The sequence below is a fragment of the Dermacentor variabilis genome, chromosome 10, assembly GCF_050947875.1.
Source record: "Dermacentor variabilis isolate Ectoservices chromosome 10, ASM5094787v1, whole genome shotgun sequence".
Lineage (NCBI taxonomy): Eukaryota > Metazoa > Arthropoda > Arachnida > Ixodida > Ixodidae > Dermacentor > Dermacentor variabilis.
This window is the reverse complement of record NC_134577.1, coordinates 35,798,865-35,804,864: the sequence shown is the minus strand read 5'-3', so window position 1 is coordinate 35,804,864 and position 6,000 is coordinate 35,798,865. Positions and strand designations below refer to the sequence as shown.

The 6,000-nt window shown below is 51.0% G+C and overlaps 1 protein-coding gene across 2 annotated transcripts in view; it reads left to right on the top strand.

The window, feature by feature from the left end:
• Positions 1-6,000, top strand: part of LOC142560316 (gamma-interferon-inducible lysosomal thiol reductase-like) — a 52,135-nt gene that overhangs the window by 9,922 nt on the left and 36,213 nt on the right. The window contains exon 1 of one of the 2 annotated variants that reach the window (XM_075672311.1): positions 1,259-1,371. The exons of the other annotated variant lie outside the window; for it this stretch is intronic. The gene's annotated coding sequence lies outside the window, so the exon portion shown is untranslated. Of the gene's footprint in view, positions 1-1,258; positions 1,372-6,000 lie in introns of those variants that run through there. 2 annotated transcript variants of the gene reach the window in all.

Genomic DNA, 6,000 nt, shown 5'->3' with positions numbered 1-6,000 from the left:
GATTGCATGGATTGCCCCCCCCCCCCCCCAAAAAAAAAAGAAACTCGAACTTACATTTGTTCGCGCCCCTCGCAGCGAGTGGTGTTTAAAACGTGGCGGCTATGTCACTTCCGTGGTCTGCAGTACGCCAGTGCATGTCCTTCGAGACTGCCGTCTATTAACCTCTGAGGAGCGCGATGTGAACACCAAGATAAGCCGAGACGAAGGCAGCTACGCATTATTATTGTTACATGTTTTTACAATCCAGGCAAGTAAACAACCGAATAAGTGTCATATTGAACGATCCGAACCATAATATGCTATATTGTTTCGAAACTTGAGCAAGAGCAAATCAGTGGTAAGCGTTAATTAAAGCTATACAGAACGCATAGCAGTTTCTATTGAAAAAGAACAACGCGTTGAACTTGACTCATGCTCGACAGCTTTCCGTTTTCACTTGCAGCTGCGTCTGTCTGAGCCTTAGTCATCTTCCAAGATTCGCTTTGCGGATGTAAATCGGAGAGAAGTCTGTATATCAGTACAGCATAATAACCTCGGCATTAAAATTCCAGCGAGATCCCCTTGACGTTCTTGCCCTTTCGTCATTCACACAAACATTGCTTGTGCGACAGCATTCAGCGTAGACGATCGTCTCGCTTCGGTAAAAGCATCCTTAGAGTGCATCAAGTACATTGTGCAGGGTTACACCAAGTTTTACAGGCGCTTGCAACTTGGACATTTGTTTTTACAAGCTATGTGAACTTGCAAAACATCACTGTAGGCGCGACAGAGGCGAAGGTGACATGTAAATAATAATAATAATAATAATAATAATAATAATAATAATAATAATAATAATAATAATAATAATAATAATAATAATAATAATAATAATTTTGTATTTGTTTGGTGCTCCATATTCATGAGGCAAATCGTTCTAAGAATTTGAACAAAATTTAGTAATATTATAGTGCCAATTTTAATGCAGAACAAAGTACACTACGCGACGAAGCGCTAGTAACTATTACAGAAAATTACCAAAGAAACCACGACACGACGCCGAACGTGACATTTCTTTTTCATTTTTTGTGTGCACTCCGCACATAAAAGTGCGTCATTTCCTAATAACGTTCCCCGAATTGCGGTTGCTGATGTCTTTTTCGTTCACGTCATTTCTTTTTCTTCGCTTTCTACTATAGAAGATGCATTTGCGTCAACTAGCTCGACAAACTCAGTTTTCTAAGAAGCTTTCACAGATCAATTAAACTTTATTTTCCAGAAATATCTGGATGGACTCCTTTGCTAAAAGCTGCAATCTGCAGCTTGACAAAGGCCCAGAAGCCATGGCACATATCAAGCACCATCAACAACTACAAAAGCATTGCATTTGAAGTAAGTATACCACATAAAATACACACTAATAAACTAATACACCAAATATTTTTACCACAAGAATTTACACGATTAACCAATTAACACGATAAAAAAGTCATGAGCCATTCCACTATATGAAGGTGGATGGTCAGCGAAGCTGTGTAGCAAACGACAAAGACGTAACACGGAACTCTGAAGAAAGGTACGAACACATTGTCTTGATCAGTGGTCATCGTGACGAAAGGTACGCACACACATTTAATTTTATACATCCGCGTTCATTCGTGTTATACATTCGTAATCTACATTCGTGTTTTCATTTCGCGATATATTGAGGCAAAGAATTTGAGACTTAGATCACCGCACCGACTGGCAGTGGGCCAGTGCCGTCAGCCTCTTCGCGAAGGGGCAGTATGGGAACGATGGCATGATGAGCACCATCGGAGCCGGCTGGAAGACGACGACCAAGGCGCGAGCATTCAGGCACGTGTGCGACGGGCAGTATAGAAACGCTGGCATGATGAGCGCCAACGGAGCCAACTGGAAGACGACGAAGGCGCGACCATTCAGGCACGAGTGCGACGGGCAGTATGGGAACGCTGGCATGATGAGCGCCAACGGAGCCAACTGGAAGACGACGACGGCGCGAGCATTCAGGCACGTGTGTGACTGGCAGTATGGGAACGCTGGCATGATGGGCGGCAACGGAGCCAACTGCATGGAAGACGACGAAGGCGCGAGCATTCAGGCACGAGTGCGACGGGCAGTATGGGAACGCTGGCATGATGAGCGCCATCGGTGCCAACTGGAAGACGACGAAGGCGCGACCATTCAGGCACGAGTGCGACGGGCAGTATGGGAACGCTGGCATGATGAGCGCCATCGGTGCCAACTGGAAGACGACGACGGCGCGAGCATTCAGGCACGTGTGTGACTGGCAGTATGGGAACGCTGGCATGATGGGCGGCAACGGAGCCAACTGCATGGAAGACGACGAAGGCGCGAGCATTCAGGCACGAGTGCGACGGGCAGTATGGGAACGCTGGCATGATGAGCGCCATCGGTGCCAACTGGAAGACGACGAAGGCGCGACCATTCAGGCACGAGTGCGACGGGCAGTATGGGAACGCTGGCATGATGACCGCCATCGGAGCCAACTGAAAGGCAACGGCGCGAGCATTCAGGCACGTGCGCGACGGGCAGTATGGGAACGCTGGCATGATGAGCACCATCGGAGCCGGCTGGAAGACGATGATGAAGGCGCGAGCATTCACTCACGTTTGCGACAGGCAGTACGGGAACGCTGGCATGATGAGCGGCAACGGAGCCAACTGGAAGACGACGAAGGCGCGACCATTCAGGCACGAGTGCGACGGGCAGTATGGGAACGCTGGCATGATGAGCGCCATCGGTGCCAACTGGAAGACGACGACGGCGCGAGCATTCAGGCACGTGTGTGACTGGCAGTATGGGAACGCTGGCATGATGGGCGGCAACGGAGCCAACTGCATGGAAGACGACGAAGGCGCGAGCATTCAGGCACGAGTGCGACGGGCAGTATGGGAACGCTGGCATGATGAGCGCCATCGGTGCCAACTGGAAGACGACGACGACGGCGCGAGCATTCAGGCACGTGTGTGACTGGCAGTATGGGAACGCTGGCATGATGGGCGGCAACGGAGCCAACTGCATGGAAGACGACGAAGGCGCGAGCATTCAGGCACGAGTGCGACGGGCAGTATGGGAACGCTGGCATGATGAGCGCCATCGGTGCCAACTGGAAGACGACGACGGCGCGAGCATTCAGGCACGTGTGTGACTGGCAGTATGGGAACGCTGGCATGATGGGCGGCAACGGAGCCAACTGCATGGAAGACGACGAAGGCGCGAGCATTCAGGCACGAGTGCGACGGGCAGTATGGGAACGCTGGCATGATGAGCGCCATCGGTGCCAACTGGAAGACGACGAAGGCGCGAGCATTCAGGCACGTGTGCGACGGGCAGTATGGGAACGCTGGCATGATGACCGCCATCGGAGCCAACTGAAAGGCAACGGCGCGAGCATTCAGGCACGTGCGCGACGGGCAGTATGGGAACGCTGGCATGATGAGCACCATCGGAGCCGGCTGGAAGACGATGATGAAGGCGCGAGCATTCACTCACGTTTGCGACGGGCAGTATGGGAACGCTGGCATGATGAGCGCCATCGGAGCCAACTGCATGGAAGACGACGAAGGCGCGAGCATTCAGGCACGAGTGCGACGGGCAGTATGGGAACGCTGGCAAGATGAGCGCCATCGGTGCCAACTGGAAGACGACGACGACGGCGCGAGCATTCAGGCACGTGTGTGACTGGCAGTATGGGAACGCTGGCATGATGGGCGGCAACGGAGCCAACTGCATGGAAGACGACGAAGGCGCGAGCATTCAGGCACGAGTGCGACGGGCAGTATGGGAACGCTGGCATGATGAGCGCCATCGGTGCCAACTGGAAGACGACGACGGCGCGAGCATTCAGGCACGTGTGTGACTGGCAGTATGGGAACGCTGGCATGATGGGCGGCAACGGAGCCAACTGCATGGAAGACGACGAAGGCGCGAGCATTCAGGCACGAGTGCGACGGGCAGTATGGGAACGCTGGCATGATGAGCGCCATCGGTGCCAACTGGAAGACGACGAAGGCGCGAGCATTCAGGCACGTGTGCGACGGGCAGTATGGGAACGCTGGCATGATGACCGCCATCGGAGCCAACTGAAAGGCAACGGCGCGAGCATTCAGGCACGTGCGCGACGGGCAGTATGGGAACGCTGGCATGATGAGCACCATCGGAGCCGGCTGGAAGACGATGATGAAGGCGCGAGCATTCACTCACGTTTGCGACGGGCAGTATGGGAACGCTGGCATGATGAGCGCCATCGGAGCCAACTGCATGGAAGACGACGAAGGCGCGAGCATTCAGGCACGTGTGCGTCGGGCAGTATGGGAGCGCTGGCATGATGAGCGGCAACGGAGCCAGGGTGGAAGAAGGCGCGAGCAGTGGCGCGAGTGCGAGGGGCTGTATGGTAACTCTGGCAGAATGAGCGGCAACGGAGCCATCTGTGGTAGAAGACGACGACGAACGCGCGAGCAGTGGTACGAGCCATTGCTGGTGATGATAGTTTTACGGAACCCTAGGCATAAACAGGTTCGCTGTAATAATGGCAAATCAATCACTTTAATTCACCAGTTTCAGATAGAAATTACGTCGGGCGCCACCAGACAAATTACGCTGTGTGGTTACGAAGAATCGCATTCAAACGAGAGCGTATGCCTGTCCGAGCTACTCAAACAGCAAAGAAAGCGAAACTGTGAATCGGAGTGCTCATATCGTTCGGATGTTCTTGTAATCCGTTTTGCCACTGACCCGAAATCTAACCGAGTCTTCGCAAACGCTTCACTATATAAATCCTGCGCAATTTCTTCGCCATATACGAGCCTTCTGAAATGATTCGCTATATACGATCGTAGTATACATCTATTTTCTTTGTTACATCCGACGCATGTTCATGCATGTTGCACCGGCTCCAAGGAGCAAAACCTCATTGGCTGCGGCTCCACTGACGCTGGCTGCGTGTTCCAATGAGATGGTAGGGCTGCGTTGCCGGCTGTTATATCATCGACATTCGATTTATATACTGACCAGTGCCGCCGCAAGGCTGCGCTTATGGCTGCGCTTTTCTTTATCTTCTTTTTTTTCTTTCTGACCCTAGGGCACGTGGTTGAATTTCAACTGTTTTTTTTTTTGTGTGTGTGCGCAGCGACGTAATACTTTGCAGACACGATATTCAGCGCGTGAAATAGAGGTTACGCTTGTTCGTTTAAAATGGGCAAACTTCGTGAGGGGCTCTTTGAAGGGACTGTCCACCATTTAGAAACATGTCTTTGAATTATGGTGGGAATGAGAAGATTGTGTGTCTTATCGACGGAAACGAGCATGCTTGTATCTCACAAACTAAAAAAAAAAATATAATTTTAATTTGACCCTGAAAGTGGTGCAAGAATGACATGTAGCGCCGCTCGACGGTGAAATAGTGCAACCAATCCGTGTGCCGTCACGTGAGCGAAAAGTGGCGCGGGGAGAGTTATTTCACTTGAATACGATATTCTATTGCCTGAAATTGTATCTATGCTCTTCTATTAACTTTTCTTTGGGCGAGAAAGTAACTTATTTCGTTTCCAGCTATAGCGCATGTTTAAGAGTGGAGCCGCATTGGCCAAACGAACGGAATCGCGGTGAACGAAGTGGTTGCATTGATGCATCGCCTCCGATATTGCCTTTACGCCCAGTAGTAAGTGTCGGCTGCGTCCGTACACAAGTTTAGGAGTAGACTACGCAGACCCAAGAAATAATGTTTTTTAAAAAATTCTGCTCGCTTTCCGGAGAAGGCACTGCACGGTTAGACACTTCGAATGTGGCTGGCGCAACATGGCCTTTGTCGCTTTTGCGCCATTAAACCCGAATTACCTTAACTAACCAACTTCGTATTTCAGGCTTTCGATTACGCTACAACATAGAAGTTCCTCGAAAAGCGGTAGGCAGTCCCATTAACGGCTTCGCCGTAAAGTGCTGCTGCACATCTCCCGAAAAAAAAAGAAAAGGAACGAA